Consider the following 23,275-nt stretch of genomic DNA (forward strand, 5'->3'; position numbering starts at 1 on the left):
CTGAAGGAAAAGAAAGCAATTTTCATGCCACAGTTCTTGAATTTGAAAAAGAAAACCAGAGTGTTTTTTTGTCAAATTTAATGAAGTGCTAATCAACAAATCATTCAAGCTTTGTCCTAGTGAGTATATACTTCAGTCTTATCCTAAATCATGGCAAATAAGTTGTGGTGCTCAAAATGCACCATATCATTACATGTGCTTTTTTATGGTAATAATAGATCTTCTCAATGAGACAGCACCTTTTCTATTTCGGCACTGAATATTATGTGTGACGTTCATAAAATTATAATTTGATTTTAATATTAACAGCACAATACATTTTAAATTCACTAGAATCTTTTTAAAACCAGACAAATATCCTTTGCATACAGTTATTATTTTTTATGATCTTCAGGACTTCCTAGAAGTATAAGAAAATCCAACCAAAAAAGCCCTAAAAAAAATAGTCTTGCTGTTGACACAATGAATTTGGGCTCAGTCATGAGATATCTTTTTGAGTGCTCACCTTTGCAAAGAAGGCACAGTGTGCAAGGTAATCAGTGCTGAGTTTCTCAGCTATTCTGTAATTGGCCCCATAGGAGAAATAGAAGTTCTGAAAATGTCCTGATTTTTCCATATAAATACCAGAGCATATGGAGACATGTATCTGAGCCTGTGCATTCCGACTCTTTGGCAGACAATACTTAAACTTCAAAGTCTACAGTGACTCATAAAAATTATTTCTAAAAAGGAGGAATCTTTCTTAATTGAAACAAATGTGATCAAAAATTGGAAAGCCTCACTGCCTTTAATAGAATGTGTTGATCAGGAATTACTAAGTTAAGAAATAAAGATAATATTCTGCTTTTCCTATGGCCTGTCTCCCCTGGAGGACCATGGCTAATTTTTGTATTGTATCTGTTTTGCTAGCATTTAGTCCAATTATAACACCTTTACTCAGTTCTCCAAACACCACGAAGCAATGGCAGAAAAAAGAATGCAGATTATAGAAGACTGATAGAATTGTTGCTGGAGATGCATTTACAGAGGCTTTGAGGTTTCATCTCAAATCCCTCTAGGTACTGTTTGATCTTGATCCAGTTCTGCCACATCTTGACCATAGCCTCATTGCGTCTTTCTCATTAAATTTTCAGCATTAAATTTTAAAGCAAACAAACAAACATACACCCAAAGCATCTCCACTGTCTCATCTTTCCAGAATGACAGACCATGTACACTAGATGGTTCATATTTTACATTAATTTAATTATTTCTAAAAACCTATTATCTGGAACTCTGATAATATTTGTCATTCATAATTTAGAAAGTAGTACAGAATTCAGATTTCATTGTGTATATTCTGCCCTTCTTCTTGAGATTATGATTTTACTTCTTCCATACCCCCACTAACATGTCTAGAAATGGTTTTATATAAATTTTAGAAATTATAATCTTAATGTTTAATGTCATTGCAATGCACAAACCTGCATGTTCAGTAAGACCAGAATCAGGACCTTTATTTTTCCAAAGGAAGTGAAATCTTGGTGCAAATAACACAAAGGTACAAAAATAAAAAATATATATAAACATATGTATACTTTGTCCTACTGTGTATATAATGCCATTGTGTCTTTCTTTTCTCAGTCCAGTCCAGCATGCAGGCTTCTCACTTTCAAGCTCAGCTACAGTCAGGAGTAAAGTCAGTTTCTGTGGCAACTTTATCATACTGGTGACAAAATTTAGGAGGGAAGATGTGCACAGGAAAGAGAACTGAATTTATAGTATGGGGCTACCTCTATTATCAGCACACAGCCTGGCCCAGTGTCCAGGGCATATGGACTACCCAGTGTCATTTAAGGTGTTAAATTGGTAACATTTTAGACCCTATCCATGTCAAAAACTCTCTGATCAGATACAGAAAGTATCTGAACACAGCACAGGGTATGGGAAGGAAAATGTGTTCAGTAGTTTGGATGTAAAGTGTGGTGTTGCTTGAATTTCATTTACTGTAGTAGGTGCAGACCCAGTCTTTATATTTAACCCTCTGAGTATTGGGTACCACTGAGGAGGAAACAGATATGATGAGATGTTAACAGATGTGGTTGGTTTTAGTCATAGATTTGATTGAGAAGAAGCTGCAAGAAGCAAGATATTGAAGTTCATAAACAGCAATTTATAAAGTCCATTAACTGTTGCTTTTTTACTACAGAAATAGTAGAGCTCTCCTGGAGACTGGAAACACCTTCTATTTTGAACATGAGACCAGAGGACAACAAGTATATTGATTTTTTTTCATAATTGTAGTATACTTTCAGATTACCCACATCCATCAGGTTGGAGCTCAACTACCTTTCTCTTAAGACAAATGCCCACATTTTTCAATAAGTTTATGAATACGAAATAACTTCTATGAAAAAGAAAAAATGAAAGACAATTAATTTTGTATTATAAGACTGTAGGTTAGCTTGATCTTGTTGACATACACTGTACTCATAGAATCATATAATTTTTTGGGTAGGATGGGACCTTTAAAGGTCAGCTAATGTAAACCCCCTGCAGTGAGCAGTACAATGTAACATGCCGACACTAGCAACATGCTTTGGATCCTCCTAATTTTTGATGATTGGCAAGGGGTGTATACCTTTGTCAATAATCAAAAGATTAATTACTCATTTTCCCTGGTTAAATTCTCTAACAGTAATAATATATATTGAACAAACACATTCAAGGAATATTCACCGTGCACATAGGTTTAATCAAAATTTCTCTAAATATTTCCTAGCGGAACTCTTTGTTTTGTGTTCTTGATCAAGATAAAAAGTGCAATGTCTCCTTTTGATTTTTAAAACTCTGAATACTATTAAAGTATGTTCATATGAGATCAAACAGGGTTTTCTTCTCCCAGTCTCGTTCTCAGAAATGGTTGAAATACTCAGACTGAAATATTAGGGGCGAGAAAAGGTACAATTCATGTAATAAGTGGAATAGGGAACTTTCATTTAAAAGTGCTGCAATTAGAAAAGTTCTAAGGAATTGGAAGTAAAGACTTTGCACATGAAGCAGAGTTCTCTTCAAGTTTGTCACGGACAGCTTTGCCTATAAATAGTGATGCATGAGACATTTTTATTTTTGTCAAGTATCTAATACTGAATACTTGCTAAATTGTTGGTATAATTCCCATCAGCAAGTTGGTTAGAAACTGACTAGTGCTATTTGTTTCCTTGGGTTATGTGACTAATTGTATTATTCATTACTTAAAAACAATTACGGTCCAAGCCAGGGTTCTGTAGGTATGGCCAAGTACTCACACACTTTGCTCATAGCAATTTGCAGTCTAATATGAAACAGGTCCCCACAAGCCATGGCAATAGCAGATAGTGATCAAACTGCACATGTCAGTGAACACAACAGCACTAAGAATATGCTTTCATGGTGTCCTGGCTCTGTTTCTCTGCCAGTAGTTGATCTCAGTGACACAAGTTCAGGCTTAGACCGTAACTTGGGAGTACTAAATCACTGAAGATTGTTTTAGAGACAAATAAATCCAATGTGTGCATGTTCATCAATAGATACATGGGCAGACCATGTCTCAGGTGGTTTCTGAGCTCCCCTTTGGCGTTGCAGTGCTGGCAGGAGGCACTGCAGCAGCCCCAGCTCCTCGGCTGCAAGCACAGGAGGGTGAGGCTGTAAATGCTCTGCCATCAGCAGTTCCCAGGGTTTGGACGTAACTCAATAACAGAGACTTGTTTATAGCTCAGACTTAAAAGCATTTATACAGGCTGTCTGAAGTTGCTGAGGATTCACAAATTTTCCTGCAATAGCTGTTGTCACAGTGACTGCAAGTAAAATTGTCCCATGGGTAATAGCAAGACCCTCATTCCTGAAAATATTTGTATCTATGTATTCAGCTACCTTAAAATAACCTGTGCAATGAGTAAACTATAAACTTTTATATGGAGAAATTAATGAGCCATGTGTTTTAGTGATGTTGCAATCTACTTGCCCTGTAATTAAGATTCAGTGGGAATTACTATTAAGAGAAATCAGTTTCCTGAGGAGTAAAGAAAAAATTGTTCTTTTGGCTTGTGGTCCTGATGTTACATATGAACTTTGTCCTCGTAGAAGGCTCATACTCTTCCTGGCAATACCCATGCCGCTTGATCAAAGGTGACTTTCAAATTCAGTGAATAACATCTGCTATGCAGGCTCATGATCTCACAGAATCACAGATTAATGAGGTTGGAAGAGACCTCTAAGATCATCAAGTCCAACCTATGCCTTAACACCTCAACCAGACTATAGGACCAGGTGCCATGTCCAGTCTTTTTTTAAACACATCCAGAGATGGTGATTCTACCACCTCCTTGGGAAGACAATTCCAGTACTTTATTATTCTTTCAGTGAAAATTTTTTTCCTAATATCCAATGTATATCTTCCCTGACATGGCTTGAGGCTGTGTCCTCTTGTTCTGTCAGTTGCTGCCCGGTGGAAGAGGTCGACCCCCACCTGTCTACCACCTCCCTTCAGGAAGCTGTAAGAACAATAAGGTCACCTTTAAGCCTCCTCCACTCCAGGGTAAACAACCCCAGCTCCTTCAAACGTTCCTCACAGGGCTTGTGCTCCAAGTCCTTCACCAGCATTGGGGCCCTCCTCTGGATGCGTTCAAGCATCTCAATATCCTTCTTAAGCTGAGGGGCCCAGAGCTGGACACAGCACTCAAGATGTGGCCTCACCAGCACCGAGTGCAGGGGAAGGGTGACCTCCCTGCTCCTGCTGGCCACACAATTCCTCATGCAGGCCAGTATGCCATTGGCCTTCTTGGCCACCGAGGCACTGAGGCACATTGCTGGCTTATATTCAACCAGCTGTCAACCAGCACCCCCAGGTCCCTTTCCACCTGAACACTGTCCAGCCACACTGTCCCCAGTTTGTAACATTGTAGGGGATTTTTGTGGCCAAAATTTAGAACTCAGCACTTAGACTTATTAAACTTCATGCTGTTGGACTCTGCCCATCCATCCAACCAATCTAAGTCTCTCTGCAGAGCCCTCCTTCCTTCCAATAGATCAACACAAGCCCCCAGCTTAGTGTCAAATTTACTAATGAAGGACTTGATGCCCTCATCCGTGTTGTCTATAAAAATATTGAATAGAACTGGTCCCAGCACAGACCCCTGAGGGACACCACTGGTGGCTGGCCCCATCTGGATGCAGCACCGTTCACCACCATTCTCTGGGCCCAGCCAACCAGCCAGTTCTGAACCCAGCGAAGAGTGCTCCTGTCCAAGCCATGGGCTGCAGCTTCTCCAGGAGTGTGCTGTGGGAGACAGTGTCAAAGGCCTTGCTGAAGTCTAAATAGACACATCCACAGCCTTTCCTGCATCCACCAGATGGGTCACCTGGTCATAGAAGAAGATGAGGTTGGTCAGACACGACCTATCCTTCGTAAACCCATGCTGGCTGGGTCTGATGCCCTGGCCATCCTGTAAGTGCTGTGTGATAGCACTCAGTATGAGCAGCTTCATTATCTTACCTGGTACTGAGGTCAGACTAACTGGCCTGTAATTACCAGGATCCTCCTTCCTACCTTTTGGCCAGTTTCCAATCATCTGGAACTTCCCCAGTGAGCCATGAGTCTTGATAAATGATGGAGAGCAGCTTTGCAAGCTCCCTCATCACCCTGGGGTGGATCCCATCCTGGTCCCATTGATTTTTAAATATCCAAGTGTCCCAGCAGTTCTCTGACTGCCTCTTCTTGGATAACAAGAGGACCATTCTGTTCCCTGGCACCACCTACCAGCCCCTGAGGACCGTTGTGTTGAGGATAATCTGTCTTACCACTAAAGACTGAGGCAAAGAAGGCATTAAGCATTTCTGCCTTTTCCTCCTCTTTAGTTACTAGGTTGCCTGCCTCATTTAATAAGGAACAGAGGTCAGTTATACCCTTTCTTTTACCATTAATATATTTGTAAAAAATTTTTTTATAATTTTTAACAGAAGTTGCCAGGTTAAGTTCAAACTGAGCTTTGGCCTCCCTAATTTTTTTTCTACATGCCCTAGTAGCTCCCTTAAATACTTCCTGAGAAATCTGTCCCTCCTTAAAAAGATGATACATCTTTTTTTTATTTCTAAGTTCTTTCAAAACCTCATTGCTCATCCAGACTGGACGTTTGCCTCATCGACTCATCTTTCAGCACACAGGGACAGTCTGTTCTTGAGCCCTCAGGATCTCAGCTTTGAAGCACACCCATTTCTCATGGACTCCTTTGTTTTCAAGGGCTTTTTCCCAAGGAACTCTCTGAATAAGTCCCTTAAATAGGCCAAAGTCTGCCCTCTGGAAATCCAACATAGAGATCTTATTGATGTTCCTCCTGATTTCACCAATTATCGAGAATTCTATAATTTCATGATCACTGTGCTCCAAGTGGCCTCCAACCTCCACCCACCAGTCCATCGCTATTTGTTTACAACAGGCCTAACATAGTCCCTCCCCTGGTGGGCTGATCCACCAGTTGTGTCAAAAAGTTACCCTCCACACACTCTAAAGACTTTCTAGACTGCTGTTTTTCTGCTGTATTAAGTTCCCAGCAGATGTCTGGTAGGTTGAAGTCGCCTACAAGAACAAGGGCTGATGATCCTGAAACATTGTTCAGTTGCTTATAGAATAAGTTGTCCACCTCTTCATCCTGGCTGGGTGGAAAATAGCAGACTCCCAGTAGGATGTCAGCCTGGTTGGCCTTCCCTTTAATTCTTACCCACAGGGACTCCATCATCATTAGTTTCAATACCTATGACATCCAAAACCTCCCTAATATAAAGGGCCACCCCTCCACCTCTTCTCCCTTTTCTGTCCCTTCTGAAGAGCTTGTAGCCATCCAGTGCAGTGCTCCAGCTATGTGAGTCATCCCACCATGTTTCTGTGAGGGCGACTACATCATAGCTCTGCTGCTGCACCATGGCCTCCAGCTCTTCCTGTTTGCACCCATGCAATGTGCATTTCTATACATGCACCTCAGCTGGGCTACTGATTTCTCCCCTAACACAGTCTTACCATCCTTGGGCCTGCTTCCAGACAGCCCAGCTGCATCCCCTTCCCCCTTCAGACCTAGTTTAAAGCCCTCTCAACAAGGTCTGCCAGTTCATGAGCTAAAAACCTCCTGCCCTTAACAGAGAGATGTATCCCATCTGATTCCAGTAGAGCAGGTGCCGTAAAAGTTGCCCCATGACCCAATAATCTGAAATTTTGCCAATGACACCAGCCTTTGAGCCACTTGTTAATGATGTGAGTTCTATTTCTTTCATTATTTTTTTCTGCCACCAAAGGGATTGAGCAGAACACTACCTGTGCACCTGTCCTATCAACCACTTGACCCAGTGCCCTGAACATCCTTTTAATCACCTTGACACTCCTTTTTTCAACCTCATCACTGCCAGCCTGGAGTATCAGCAGTGGGTAATAATCAGAGGACTGAACCAGCTTAGGAAGTCTCTCAGTGATATTTCATATCCGGGCACCAAGGAGGCAGCAGACTTCCCTGTGGGATGGGTCTGGTCGACATACGGGGCCCCCCGTTCCCCTCAGAAGGGAATCACCCACTATAATTACCCCTCTTTCTTCTTGACGTTAGAGGTGGTGATCCATTTTTTAGATGAATCATAATTGGGAGGCTCATTGGGCAGATAATTTTCTTCTACATCATCTGGCTGGCTCTCTAGATCCAGGGCCTCATACCTATTCTGAAGTGTCACCTGGCTAGGGGATGGGGGGCAGGAAGGATTTTTGTTATTACCTCCCCGAGCAGGGACACATTTCCACTCCCCTTCATCTACTAGGTGCCCCTCTATTGCCCGAGAGTGAGAGGCATATGAGTCCTCTGACTCTTGGCGAGCCTTCCTTAAAGGTATAAGGGCTGAACTCCACCAGTCTATTTCCCTTTCACTATCCCTGATATTCCTTAATCTTTCAACTTCCTCCCTAAGCTTGGCCACCAGCGAAAGGAGGTCGTTCACCTGTTCACACCGTAGGCAGGCCTCCTCCACAGCACCCCCTGAAACCACAGATAAGCTCAAACACTCCCCACAGGAATGGGTCTGTACAGACACATCCTTTTTGAAGGGCTCCACTTGGTCACATATACTTGTACCAACCACAGATTTCACCTGGGTTAAAACCATTACTAGGAGAAAACCCAAAATCAAGCAACCAATAAAAACACCTCACCTAACTAGCAAGAACCTGCAATCCTGCCAGTTGCCCTGCTTACCTGAACTGCTACACAAACTGCTGTGACCCTGTTTGCCTGCTCCAGGTCACTGCTCTCCCCAGAGGCCTCTTATAACGAGTCATTCAGGAACAAGGAAGCTCCACCTCCTGCTCCTGAACAGCTCACAATTTGTCACGTTGGGCATGGTCTTGCTCAGATAAGATCAGAATTCTTTGAAGAAATAGCAGCAATAGAATTTTGAAATAACATTTGTCATATTCTCCAAATGAAGCAAGCTTGGGGTGGACCAGAATACCGACTAGGATATCTTTAAAGCTTACTTAAGTGATACCTGCATTGAAAAGCAGGAGTCATTCATGTGTGGTCTTGTTTACTGTAATTCCTAGAAAATTGTGATTGCATGCAGTCATGGTGACTGACCTAAGTTCTTTTGGTATCAAAACTGAAGTTAGTGTAGATCTTTAGATCAGCACAATGCTAAGGGAAATGCTGCCAGAGATTCTTTACTCAATAAGAATTAAACAGGGCCACTTTTGTTCATTGCCACAATTGTAACCCAGAGTGCCCCAAATTACAGGTTCTGAAACTGTCTTATTTCCCTTTCTGCAGATATATTTTCTTCCTCAGGTCTATAAGAAAATATAAGTAGTGGGTTGCTTATTTGTTTTAATTGCCTGTGGACCAGAAAGTTTGGGGAAAACCCTCAGAGAAACAGAGTATGTTTTAGGGACAGTTACAGATAAAGAATACTTTTATGGGGGCAGGCATGCTAAACACAAGTGGTTGCCAAATACTAGATCAGGCAATAACATGATTATTCACAGAATCACAGAATGGGTAAGGTTGGAAGGGACCTGGGTCATGTGATCCAACCTTCCTGTTCAAGCAAGGTCTTCCTAGAGTGAGTTGTACAGGATTATGTTCACACTGCTCTTGGATATCTCCAGGGAGGAAGACTCCACAACCTCTCTGGTCAATCTGCTCCAGTGTGTGGTAGCTGCACAGTAAAGAAGTTCCTTCCTCATGTTCAGGTGGAACTTTCTGCGCCTCAGTTTCTGCTCATTATCTCTTGTCCTATTGCTTGGCACCACTGAGCAGAGCCTGGCTCCATCCTCCTGACAGCCTCCCTGCAGATACTGATAGACATTGATGAGTTTACCTCTCAGTTGCTTCTTCTCAAGGCTGAACAGGCTTAACTCTCTCAAACTATTTTCTCATAAGAGAGATGCTCCAGTCCCCCAGTCATCCCTCAGTAGCCCTCTGCTGGACCTGCTCCAGGACCTCCATGTCTCTCTTGTTCTGGGGAGCCTAGAACTGCACACAGGGCTGAGCAGAGGGGCAGGATTGCCTCCCTCAACCTGCTGGCATTGCTCTTCTTAATGCACTCCAGGATACACAAATTCAAGTCACTTTGAATTTGTGGCCTCCTTGGCCACAAGTGCACTGCTGGCTCTTGGACAGCTTATTGTCTGCCAAAACCTCCAGGCCCTTTTCAGCAGAGTTGCTTCCCAGCAGGTCAACCCCCAGCCTCTACTGATGCATGGGATTATTCCTGCCCTGGGAAAGAACTCTACATTTGCCTTTGTTGAACTTTGTTATGTTCTTCTCTGACCATCTCTTCAGCTTGTTGTCCAGGTCTTGCTGCATGACTGCACAGCACTCGGGTATTTGTCTCTCCTCCCAGCTTTGTATCATCAGCAAACTTATTGAGGAGGCACTCCATCCCATTGTTCAAGTCACTGGTGAACAAGTTAAAATATTTTGCCTGCTTTCTGTGTGATGCCTGAATCGTTTACCACATTCCTTATCTTCAAGCCCAAAACATCATGAATTATCATTATATGGAAATTATTGTATCCATACATCACCATTTATATATATAGAATTCACATATAATATATATGATTTGCATATTACTTTGAGTTTGTGAAGCATGGAAGGTTTTACAAAGTATTAATTGTTATTGTGGCAGATGGCCTTGGGTCTGTCAGCCATGTTGAAACTTGATTTGGTGAAAAACTAGGAATGCTAACTGAGGCACAGAAGGAGATGAGAGGGCAATGATATTTATAAGACCAGCTGATTTTTATTGATCTGTGAATAAATTGCTCTCTGTTTTGGCCCTGGTTTAAAGATGTAATAGATTACTATGAAAGTGAACAAGAAAATACTATTTTTTTCTAAATAAAAGCCACACTACTTTATATAGTACTCTTAAAAGGAGCAAACTGCAATTTCCCATCCAATTTTTTTGATTTTTTGTTTTGTTTTACTTCTTTTTTTTTTTTTTTTTAATACAAAAAGCCCCTTGTGATTATTTGATGAACATATAATGCACCCATTTTTATGCTGCCCTATGTTAACAGAACCACTTACCGTGTATCTTGACAGTTTGTCAATCTGGAACATGCTGTTTGCTGTGATCTCAGAGGCATATGCTGCATGAAGTTATCACTGTCCTGCCACTTTGTAAGGAATGTGGTTTGTGTCTTTTGGCAGCATCCTCTTCTCTGTCTGATTTACTGGGAAATAGTCTCACATTAAAAAAAAAAAAAAATTGAGGTGATAGCATTTCTTCCCTCTCATATTATTTTTTTCTCTCCATCTCCCTTTGCTATATTAGTTCACTGGAGAGAACAAGCAGATAAGCATGTCTTGTCCATGACAGAATTTCTGTGACTCATGCTGCAAGGTAACCCTTCATCAGCATTTGCATCCAGGGAATCAAACAGCAGTGCATGACTTCACTTCAAAAAGAAATAGAGGTTTGAGTGTCATGAGCAGTTCACACCACCATCTCAGTATATACCAGTGCTATTAGAAGAAAACAATACTCAGATTTAAGTGTCCTATTGACTTAAAGAGGCTTACACTTGTGTGAAAGACCCTCAGGAACAGGCAGGTAGAGGCTGGCTGTAGCAGCCAGGCATGGGTTCCTTTCCTTTTCTCCTGACCTTTTCTAGCTGTTGCTTTGCTCTTCATCACAGTTCCCAGTTATGACTCAAATATCTTGTTGAAATACATCAAAGAATATTTTATCCCAGCCATGAACACATCTCATTTTTGTAATGTGTTTTAAACTATTCCACAAGCTCTTTCTATGGAGGGCTTTGTTCCTTTGTCAGAGAAATTGTTTATTTCCCTAGTTCTCAGGACAGTAAAAAGCCACCTTAAAAATTGACTTATTTGTTTCCAGCCCCAGATCTGGCTGGCTTGGATATAACCGTTTTCTACTTAAAGGACTATGACATTTTTGGAAGGAATTCATTCTCAGTTAAATGAGAATGGCTTGAAAATGGGACAGACTTGTATCTTTCATCTTGTTCCCACAGTGTGTGGTGGAAAAAGGCTTTTGCAGTCTGTGCAGGTGTCTTGCATAGTTTGGCTGTCCAGTATTGCTGGACATATCTGTTAGCCAAAAAAAGGGCAAAACAAGTATAATTTGGTTTTGCAAAAGTCTATGAAAAGCTTTACAAATATTTAATAAACAAATTCATAGGAGTGCTAGAAGGAATTAGTACTACTGTATCTAGATAAGAAAGTCTGGAATATCTCTATGCAAATGAATGCTATTGGCACTTGGTAAAAATTACCAAGAAAGAGTGATGAAAGTACAATCATAACATAGGCAGGTTTGGGGTTTATTTCAAGTGCAAATTTCTAGTTTTCTGTGACTTTTTTCTTCTTACTAAAGTAAAGCAAACAAAAAATCCAGCAACTAATGGAATTTTTTTCCCCCATGCTTTTCTTGTGAATTTTTTTATGATTTAAAATGTGCCTTGTAACCATTAATGGTCTCTGCATTGATCTGGCTTCTAATCACAAATACTGGGTATCAATTATCTCAATAATTCCTCTTTCTTCATTTAAAAAGAAGTCTCCTGTTGATAATAGCCTAGATTAACAATAGAGGAATTACACATATCTGTAGTGGAAAATTATATTACAATTAGAAACTGAAAATAAATTTCCAATATTGTGCAGCCTGAAGCATAGAAGAATTTGGGAGCACTTGCCTGAGGTACTGCAAGTGATGAAAGTCTTAGAGAAATTATTTTCTTTACATTTCACTATATTTTAGTGAAACTCGGTAATATATTAAGTTAAAGGGCACTAAATTGAAGATCAATAAAAAGAATTGTATAAACCATGCATGACTGTGGCTGTGGTTGGGTTTTTGTGTGCATGGGGAGAGAGGGAGAGAGAAACCTAATTCCTGCCATATTTTCTACAAAAGAAAGAAATAAATAAGCTGATTGTGAGTGGATTAAGAACCACATATATTTGAGTGTGTACTTTGTTCTGATGTGTTTTCTCCTTTTCATCGGCATTTAGTTTCTATAAATCTTAGTATATCAAATGACATGGTGCTACAGCAGCCCTTCTTGCCTTGTAGTACAGAAATGTGGGATAACTACAGATCTCCTCAGAAAACACTGCTGAATTGTATTCCCAGCAGACATCTGATAAGCCAAACTCCTCCAAAGAACAAGGGCTAGTGATTCTGAGACTTGTCCCACCAGAAAATAGAAATATTAATTGTTAGTTTGTAATTTAAGACATGTGAATTCACCATACCACAGATGAAGGGGGAGCAGGAGGCTTCACTTTAATGCACATTACTAATGTATCTCATGACAGCTATAAATCATGTAACTACTAATTTGGCATCTAGACAAATAGAAGAGAAAACTTTCATAGCCAAATATTTTTCATTTCTTTCCTAAACATAAGATGAAAAGAAACACTTGGACTCTTAAGAAAAACTACTCTTTTTTGAGCTATTCATTACTTAAGAATTTGGGTTCAGATCTTGAAACAAATCCATCATTTCGGGTTTTGTTGCAATATCTGTCTCTTAAAATGGTTTTAGTAATTTTTTAAACCACTAAAGTGTTCCTGCTTGTGAAAATCACTTAAATATTGCCACAAAGGTACTTTGATCTGGAAAATATGATGTTTCAATCACTGTTAGGTAGCAGCTGCCTTAAAGTTTCTAATTTTTTTTATTTACACCAAAAGCATAGGATACTTTAACCATTTTATCTGTCTTAAATAAAAAGTCTGCAATATCTTTAGGTGTGTAATAGGGATAAGAGAAGCATGCTTTCAAGCAATGGAAAAATAATAGGAAAAGCCAAAATGAATGTGCAGAACTCTATAAAAAATCTCTTTTTACCCAGTATGATTTGGAAGTTAATTTCAGAGGGAGAGCTGAAGCTGATTTCTTTCATTTCCCAGCATCACAAGAGCATGCTTACATTGCTGGAAACTGCCAAGTAAAGGGGAAGTTTCAGTTCATTCTTCTCAAGGGTGAGAATTCAGAGCAGGCATAAGCTCTGGGGCAGCATGAGCAGCTCTCTCAGTTTGGCACTGCTGACAAAAGAAGGGCAATTGTAAGAGCATCAGTAATGTTCACATCATGACAATAACTAAGGACTTTTCATAGAATCATAGAATTGTTTAGGTTGAAAAGGATCCTTAAAATCATTGAGTCCAGCTGTTAACTCAGCACTGTTATCTTCACCACTAAGGCATGCAGTAGCCGCTATATACCTTTTGAACACTTTCAGGAATGGTGACTCAACCATTTCCAATAACCCATCCTTTATAACTCTTTTAATGAAGATTTTTTTCCTACCACCAAATCTAAACCTCCCCTGGCATAACTTGAAGCCATTTTCTCTCATCCTGTCACTTGTGACTTGGGAGAAGACATTAACACTAACCTCACTATAACATCCTTTCAGGTGGTCATAGAGAGTGATAAGGTCTCCCCTGAGCCTCCTTCCCTCCAGGAAAAACAACCCTAGGTCTTTCAGCCACTCCTCATATGACTTGTGCTCCAGACTCTTCCCCAGTTACACTGCCCTTCTCTGGACATGCTCCAGCACCCCAGTCTTTATTGTAGTGATGGGTCCAGAACTGAACAAAGGCTTTGAGGTGCAACCTCACCAGTGATCAAGCAGGACCTGTCTTTCCCAAACCCAGGCTCTCTGGGCCAGTTCCTCTGGCTGTCCTGCATGTGTCATGGAATGGAACTCAGGATGATCTGCTTCACAACCTTCCCTGGCCCCAAGGGCAACTGACAGGCCTGGAGATCCTCAGACCCTTCTTGCAGCCCTTCTTTAGATGGGCATTACATTTGCCAATTCCTTGTCAGCTGAGACCTCCCCAGTTAACCAGAACTGCTGGTAAATGACTGAAGGTGCTTCAGTGAACACTTTCACCAGCTATATCAGTACCCTTGGGTGGATCCCATCCATCCCCATAGACTTGCAATTGTCTAAGTGGTGTAGCAGGTATCTGATAATTTCTTCTTGGATTATGGGAACTTCATTCCGCTCTCCATTTCTGTTTTCCAGCTCAGGAGGCTGGGACCACAGAGTCTTGCTATTAAAAGATTGAGGCAAAGAAGGCATTGAGTGCCTCAGCCTTCTCCTCATCCTTCATCACTACCTCTCCGTTTCCAATAACAGATGGAGATTCTGCCTTTTCTTGCTGATTTATTTATACCACAATTTTTTGTTGATTTTTACAGCAGTAGCCAGGTTAAATTCTAGCTGGGTTTTGGCCCTTGTTTTCTCCCTGCCTACCTTCACAACAGTCTTGTAGTCTTCCCACATTGTCTGCTCCTTCTTCTAAGTTTCATTTTAAGACATCATCTCACATGAATTCTTCAGCCAGACCTATCTTCTTCCTCACTGGCTCATTTTTTGGTACATGGGAACATCCTGCTCCTGGACCATAAGGATTTCCTTCTTGAAGAAGGCCCAGACTTCCTGGACTCCTCCGCCCTTCAGGAATGCTTCTCAAGGAGCTCTGTTAAACAGCCACCTAAACAGGCCATACTCTGCCCTCTGGAAGTCCAAGGTGGCAATTTTGCTGACCAGAAAAGAAAACTCTATAACTTGGTGACCACTGGCCATCACATCATCCACCAGCCCTTCTCTGTTCACAAGAAATAAGTCCAGCAGGTGCCTCCCTTGGTAGGTTCCCTCACTGCCTGCATCAGGAGGTTACCTTTCACACACTCCTAGATTGGGACCTCCTAGATTGTTTCTTCTCTGCCGAATTTTATTCCCAGCAGACATATGGTAAGCCAAACTCCTCCAAAGAACAAGGACTAGTGATTTTGAGACTTCTCCTAGCAGGAAATAGAAATATTAATTTCTAATAGAAATAGAGTATCTCCTCTGCCTCTTCACCCTGTTTAGGTGGTCTATAACAGCCTCCCACCATGACATCTGCCTTGTTAGTCTTTCCCCTGGTTTTTATGCATAAAAATTCAACACTGCTGTTGCCATTACTAAGCTCTAGGCAATTGAAACACTCCCTAAAATACACGGACGCTCCACTGCCTCTCCTTCCTTCCTTGCACTCCAGATGTGTCAGTCATCTCACCATGCCTCTGTGACGGCAACTATGTCATGGATTTCCCACAGCACAAAAAAAAAGCTCTTACCTTTCCTAGGAGTAGAGTATATTCTCTAAAATATCCCTAATTCTCTAATTAGGTCTGCTATGTTGCTGTTTTCCTCCTTCTGTTGTTTTTGCTGGTCTCACTCTGGGCATTTGGTATTCATTGGCTAAGAATGTGCTGAGGACCTAAATGACATGTTGAGTCAATAAACTGGCACAGCAGTTCGATGATTCAGCTAAAAATCTTGTGTTGAAATCTAAGGCCAAAAGGTCATGCTAACCTACTCAATAATTTCAAACATGTCTCATAGAAACTGCTATTCAGGGAACATTTACAGCTACAGATGGCTTGCAATCAGGAATAGTTTTCCTCTGAATTTTGTTATCCGTAGGGATTTATTTCATCTTGTCCTGTGCCAGCTGGGTGCAGCAAAGAGCAGTTAGTTAGTCACTGCTCTTTATCATTCTAACCACCAAGTGTGGGACTCTCCTGCTTTTATTAGCAATGATGGAGAGTAAACAGTATTCCTTTGGACCCCATCTCCATGTCCATATTTTTATACTGGATAATGGATTTGGCTTGTGCCTGTTTGTTTGCTAATATAGCTCTTTGCACTAACTCTCACTCTGCCAGTTTTGTAGTGCCTGTAGCCAAACAGTTATGACTCCACATTATACAAGAGAGCTCTAGCTTGCACTGGCTATAAATTCCACTACTATGGCAGTTTGCAAAATTGGGCAATTCCAGAAAAGCTTACAGGACCAAATGGCTGTTCATCAGCAGCAGCACAACAAGGGCAGAAGAGACAGATAATGCCAATCTCCCCCCTCAACTATATATACATGAATGTATTGGGTAGCGAGCCCACATTTTCTCCTTAGTTATCTCCAATTATCAGCTAAAGTGTCCATCAGGGAGTATGAAAGACACGTTTGGCTTCAAGAACAGGATGATGATTGCTTAAATCACAGCCTAAATGTACTTGCTTGAGAGTTTTACCTTACTTTCTGCCATTGTCTCTGTCCAGTAATGAATTGCCGTGCTACACAAGTACACCTGCCTACCTTATCTGGTGCAGGATATCCTCCTAATCAATGTGTCTAGTGCAGTCCATGTGCACTCTCCTGTCTTTGGTTCTTATTCTGTGTCCTGCAAACAGGTTGGAAACACAGCTTTAAAGTTGAAGGTGTACAAAAATGCATTGGCTGTATTTCTGATGTTTAATGTGGGATAAAGTAACATATTTCTAAATTTAATATGAAAGTTTTCGGGTTTTTTTTAAAGTTACACTTCGTGCAATGTTGGGTGCTGAGCTGGGTACTGTTGATGACGATGACATTTTATGCAACCCCCACTGGGATTTACAGTGGAAGGAAGAAAAACAGTCCAAGACTCTCCATCTCAGTTCTAACTCAGATATTTTCATAGATTAGAAAGGACTTGTCAAGAGAGAGGTCTTGTCAAGAACAAGCAATGGGCCTGTAATGTATGAAGGGAATTTTTAGGCGCTCTTTATCCCTTTTTCTTCCCTGAATAGCACATCATAAAAACTGAAATTGAGAGAACCTTGTCAAAAGTAAACTATTCTTGAATACTTTTCTGAACCTGGGCTTGAGCAGTCTTTCTATTGTATAGCAAAGGTGCCAGTTTTTCTTTTATTTCACACCTTTAAATATTGTAAATATATTTTTGTGAGAGCTCTTGTTTTGCTGTGAAATGTGCAGTGCAGAATTCTTTATTGCACTTGTAATGTTCTTCTGTTTTGGACTACCTGTAAAGTCCCCTGACAACTAAAGATCAGAAGGATGTTAATAACATTCTACCCCAGCAGGTGGATGAATCTGTCCTCCCAAATTTGGCAAAAGTTTTCCTTCACCTTAGCACAGAAACAGAATATTTTTTTCACCCCTCTTCACAAGGGTGATTTTTCATGTGGATCTACTATGTGTAATTCTCACTGAGACAGCTAGGATATTTTGATCCCTAAGTAACTTTTTACTTCCCAGTTTTGCCAATATGATTTTCTTTGCTTATTCATAGTCTTTGAAAGGGCTCATTCCATTACTGATGGATAAGTGTGCATTCCAGCTCAATATTGAAATAGCTGGGTGGAGAGAACAGCTGTTGATAATTCCATAATAATTTAGAAAGTCAGTGGGTTGTAGCTACAAAACAAATGAGCCAGATTGTTCACCTTAACCACATTGAGTTTGAATTTACATTTAACCAGTTTTGTTTCCTTGCACAAAGAACATAACTGCATGAATAGTCCCATGGAAGACCCACAGATCAAGGGAAGTACTTATAGAATACAGTGCTACCAATAGGAAGCTGGCAGAACCTCATTGTTTTCTCTGAAATTTCCACCTACCTCTGCTGAGCTAGTTTTTCTCCCTTCAGGAAAGCTACTCAACTATTGGAGCTGTGCTTCAGTTCAGCTATAACAGTAGGCATTTTTTTGCAAGTGATGTGTTATATGGCAGAGATTACCATCCTTGGTCTGTAGGCAGCTATGTTAGTTCATAGTTTAGAACTACACACAATCTCCTTCTCCTTCTCCACTGTCAGTACTAAATACAGCAGAGAATTCCTGGTGCCCTAAGGCCATGATCAGCAAGCATGTGTGTCTTTTGTGTCTAGGTTTGATTTTTTCCCCTGTTAAAGGTGACTGCATTTCTCCCTGAACTCTAAGAAACATAACTTATGCTTTGAAGAGCTTATCACTGGTCTTCCCCAGATTTGCTGATCCATGGAAACAGAAGACAAGAGCAGAGAGGAAGCATTATGGAGTCACTTTTTTTTGTTTGTTTGTTTGTTTCCGTATAGGAAGAAACATCTTGAGGGATGCTAATTAGTTCTTGGGTCGAGCAGCCCACAATGCAACAGTCCTTAGTGTTCATGACAAATGGCCTTCATTGCCACACAGAATTTAATGTCATTGGTGAACCTGTCTGCAGCTCATTTGATTGCTATTCAGTTTTCATTTCCTACCTTTCTATGCATTCTGATATGTCTAAAGAGTGTGACAGAAGGAAATGAAATAAAGCAAAGGAAATAAATAGTTGTGACAGAAACACAAGATTTACATTGATAATCTAAATTGATTGTTTTATTGTTTTTATAGAAACAGGTCTACTGAAACAGGGATTCATGGCATTTAAGGAATATTTCCTAAACTGGAAGGTACTGGAGTAGCAGAACTTTTTAGAATTGTGTGTATTTACAGGTCCAATTGCCTGAGAACAAGAGTGGTCTTATGATGAAATGTCATGACCTTTCCACATCAATTTATCATTGTTGACTTCCTGGTACACTGAAACTAACCTTTAGGAACAACAGGTGACAGTGCCTTGTAGTTCTAAAACATTTAGTCTTACCTACAAAAGCTCAAGTGGTCAAAAGGATACTTTGATTACAAATATTAGGAAAAAAGTCCTTAATTCTCAATTGCTACTCTGTAATTACAAGTCATTGTCTATAAAGAACTAGAAAATACCAATATTAAAACTTACAGAAATTTTATTTAACTACGTTCAACTCTTGGTAACTATTTTATCTGGAGTTACCTCTGTCAAAAATTCCTTTTTTGACAGATCTTGCTGTCTAGCCTGAGATATTTATGATACTATTCAACTTGACACCTGAATGGTTGTTGTAATGATAATACGCTAACTTAATTCCATTACTTTCATTGATATTGATTCAGTTAGTTTTTCTTCTGAATTGGCATAAAGATGGTCTATTTCAATATGTGAAAACCATGTACCCATAGGAACTCATTTCATGCTTTTTTTTTTTATGAAAGCTTTGTAACATTTTCAGAAGCAATATCCTTTAATAAAATCAAAGCTTCCAAACTAGTTGTACATGGAAATACAATTCAGTCTAGTTTAATCTTTTATGAGCTAGTATATGGCCACTTTTTAAATGTAAGTTTCTGCAGTTTTTATCATGTTTGATGCATAAATTTATTACTTCATGTTAGACTACAGTGAATTACCATCAGCACATTTTACTTGTCTAGACTATAACGTCTTAAATATAATTTATGTCCTGATAAAGAAGGTAGGGATTTATAGAACCCTGAAGCACTACCCCTTAATGCATCTTTCTTTTGTTTTTGTTTAATCTTTCCCTCTATGCATATCTGTACCTCTCTTCTGTCTTATTTGTCACCTTGGTAGACCCACCATTTGGCAGGCCAGAGTTCTACAAAGGCAAATGTAGGATCCTGCCCCTGGGGAAGCATAACCAATACAGGCTGGGGGCTGGCTTGCTGGAAAACAGCTCATTGGAGAAGTACCTGGGGATCCTGGTGGACAACACGCTGTCCATGAGCCAGCAGTGTGTCCTTGTGGCCAAGAAGGCCAGGGGTATCCCAGGGTGTTTTAGGAAAAGCATTCCCAGCAGGTTGAGGGAGGTGATCCTGCCCCTCTGCTCAGTCCTGATGAGGCCTCACCTGGAGTGCTGTGTCCAGTTCTGGGCTCCCCAGTTCAAGAAAGATGAGGAATTGCTGGAGAGGATCGAGTGGAGGGGTACAAAGATTATTGGAAACACCTCTCTGATGAAAAAAAGCTGAGTGAGCTGGAACTGTTTAGCCTGTAAAAGACAGAGGGCAATCAATTTATCAATACATCATTTATCAATACATGCACATATCTTAAGGGTGGATATGAAAAGGATGATGCCAAAATCTTTCCATTGCACATGGACACAAATTGAAACACAGAAAATGCTTTCTGAATATGAGAAAAATCTTCTTTACTGTGAGGGTGACAGAGCACTGAACAGGCTGCCCAGAGAGGTTCTAGTCTCCTTCTCTGAAGAATTAAAAACCTGCCTGGATGTGATCCTGTGCAGCCTGCTCCCATGCTTGAATAGTGACATAGAACTAGATGATCTCTAGAGGTCCCTTCCAAGCCCAAAGCTTTTGCTATTCGGTGATTCTGCAAATCTTTTCAGAAGTTGAAATTGATCAAACACATGTTGATTGTCACTAAAATAGTTCTAAAAGTTGTTTAACCACAGTAGTTGTCGCAACAGGGGATTAACTTTTCACCCCAATGCACTATGTATTGACAGCAATGGTGGTATGGAGATACTTCTGTATGGAGATATCTTTGTTTCCTTAGAAATCAGGGTGTTGGAGATGAATACAAATTAAAACACTTCCTAATATATGCTATCAAGAACAAAAAAAGTAGAAGATGAACAGAGAGGCAAACTCTTCCATTAGCAGGAGGATATGAGGATATCTAGGCATGTTTTCATGATGACATCGTCTGTTTCATGGTGTGGGAATGGCCAGGAGTAATTCTCTGCTTGGGAGCACTGGCATGGAGGTGTGACTTCCACAGGATGACAGGAGCTTTGCTCTGTAAGGATGTCAGGGACTCTTGTGCATAGCAATAAGTGCTTATGGAAAGAAATGTTATTAGCAAATGTTAAAACACATCAAGACTTGCAGGAAGATTACAAAAGATGACAAAACAAAACAGGAACAAAGGAATTACCTGCTTTGCAAAATTTTGTGTCTTTCCAATAAAATATTTTTTAAAATTTAAATCCTTTAGGAGTATAGCAATGAAAGGTGCCATCTGAATCTTTGCATTCAATTCACCCACAGTCACATGCACTGTAAAAACAGAAGGCATATGAGAAGCCACCAAACGCTCTTCTGGGTATCTCCTAGGAAATATCTGATCTTCAGCATACAAGGCTTCAAAATGTTGCATTATGACTCAACTCTGCTCTATAGATACAAATAATTTCCTCTTAGTCCTCTTAGAACTTAGGGCTCTGTTCCACAAGACTGTTGTATTAATTTTTCTTATGTCAGATGGAAACTATAGGGAAAATAGTACTTTTAATGGTTATTTTTATTTTAAGGTTGCAATAGTGGTGGTAAGCATTGTAGAAAGTAATGGGATCCTTATTATGGAGCTGTGGGAAGCTGTGTCCTTTAGTTTTTGTGTTTTAATGCAGCAGCATGTATCAAAAAATACTGACCCAAAAAGGCTAAGAATTTTGCAGCCTGACACCTAGCCTTGTCCTAATGTAATACTGACCCAGTAAATAAATTAACTTTAAGAAGAGTAACTGAATATGGTTAAGAACGAGACACTCTGATAACCCAGAGCTTAGCATTTTTCTCTGACAGGTAGGAGATTTTAGCTTTGTTTGCTGCTATTTTAGCAAAAGTAGGAGAAAAGTTGCGCATCTACTTATGGATGAACATTTGGGTTGCTGAACTGCTGGTGTAAAGACTGACATGCTTCTTTCTTCGGAGCTGTAGTCAAAAAAAGGAGGAACTGATTATCTCAGTGAAGAGGTCCACACCTTCAAATCCTCAGCAGGGGAAGATGACTCCTTCTTGTACAGAGATTTGTATTCAAAACCTGTAGAAAAGCAAGGGTCTCCAGATGCCCATCTCCTGCAATGAACATCTATGTACTGGGTGCTCGCCTTTGTGAATGCCGTGCTAAGACTCCAGTTCGATGTTAACATTTTCCAAGTGTTAATGCCATCTCTGCTTACTCCCAGCTAGTCATTCTTTTCACTTTACTCATTCATGTTTCATCCCTCTTCAGCTATATTTATGTCAGTGTCTGTATGAAAGAGTAAGTGGTTAAATGAATGGGGACTTCTTAGATGAGTTTTGCCTCTAAAAAAATTACCATGAACAGGAGCCATAGGCACCTTCTTCTTCTGTAACAGAGTGAAGGAAGGTGAGGAGATGGAGCTAGCACTGTGAAGCTGAGCCTGATTCCTGCATGAAGAACGAGAACTATCAGTAACAATAATCATACTGGGAAAGGGAATTTTTGCCTCGCTACTCACTTTTGCAGCAGTGGCATTTTGAAGTGAATATGTAAAGAAGCCTGGAATATCTTCTGTTGTACAAAACTAAAACATTTCAATATGAAGAACTTGTGTCTGCATGCAGTTTCATGCAAATTGAGATCCCTGCTGCCTCCCATTGTCTTGATATGATGTGAATCATGTACGTAGGACTTTCATGAGTCTAAGTGCATGTTGGCATGTAAGTCTTATTCTATATCATTACATTAATTTACACAGGAGAAAAGAATGCTGTTGCTCAAGCTAAATAAGAAAACTTGCTTTTTAATTTTCATAGAACTATAAATAAGATTAATGAAGTTACATCTCTTCTGTGGTATCTTTTTGATGTAGGATCCATGTATTTTTAATGAATGTGACTAAAGCAAAAGCATGCTGTTGCACATCTTACGAGTCATAATTTAAACAGTTATAATTTCTAACTTATTTTGAAACTTGACATCTAAACGCTGGATTTAGCAATCCAAATTCAGTCATCCTGTCTTTTAAATTCTTACTATCTGGAGCAAGGAAAGACATTTATTTTATCTTGCTTTTAAGTTTATTTCCTTTACAGATTATTTGCTTTACAGACTACATTTTCTAAAGTTTCAGTTATTTTATAATTTTTATATTTCAATTTCTAACTGCTGATATGAATAAGATAATTATACCAGAGCCTGACTGTAAGGAAAAATATGTAAGGAAAAATACCCTCACGTGATAAATGAATATTTTGGTTTCAGTTTTAGTTCTCAGTAAAGAAAAGGTCCCGCATTATGTCCGTTGCTCTGAAGGCCGGTCTGGA

At 40.1% G+C, this 23,275-nt stretch overlaps 1 protein-coding gene and 1 long non-coding RNA gene across 17 annotated transcripts in view; one reads left to right on the forward strand and one right to left on the reverse strand.

Annotated features, from left to right (window-relative positions):
* Positions 1 to 23,275, forward strand: part of LOC144247111 (uncharacterized) — a 106,981-nt gene that overhangs the window by 40,623 nt on the left and 43,083 nt on the right. For 8 of the 16 annotated variants that reach the window (XR_014952942.1, XR_014952946.1, XR_014952956.1 and 5 more), the window contains one exon: positions 1 to 15,694. The exons of 6 other annotated variants lie outside the window; for them this stretch is intronic. The gene's annotated coding sequence lies outside the window, so the exon portion shown is untranslated. 2 more of the 16 variants (XR_014952944.1, XR_014952941.1) reach the window with 2 other exon arrangements.
* Positions 20,496 to 23,275, reverse strand: part of LOC146768414 (uncharacterized) — a 21,409-nt gene continuing 18,629 nt past the window's right edge. Inside the window, exon 2 of the long non-coding RNA XR_014952959.1 lies at positions 20,496 to 23,275. This exon is cut by the window's right edge and continues 13,614 nt beyond it. This is a non-coding gene — a long non-coding RNA (uncharacterized LOC146768414).

The sequence above is a fragment of the Lonchura striata genome, chromosome 2 (assembly GCF_050655825.1).
Source record: "Lonchura striata isolate lonStrDom1 chromosome 2, ASM5065582v1, whole genome shotgun sequence".
Lineage (NCBI taxonomy): Eukaryota > Metazoa > Chordata > Aves > Passeriformes > Estrildidae > Lonchura > Lonchura striata.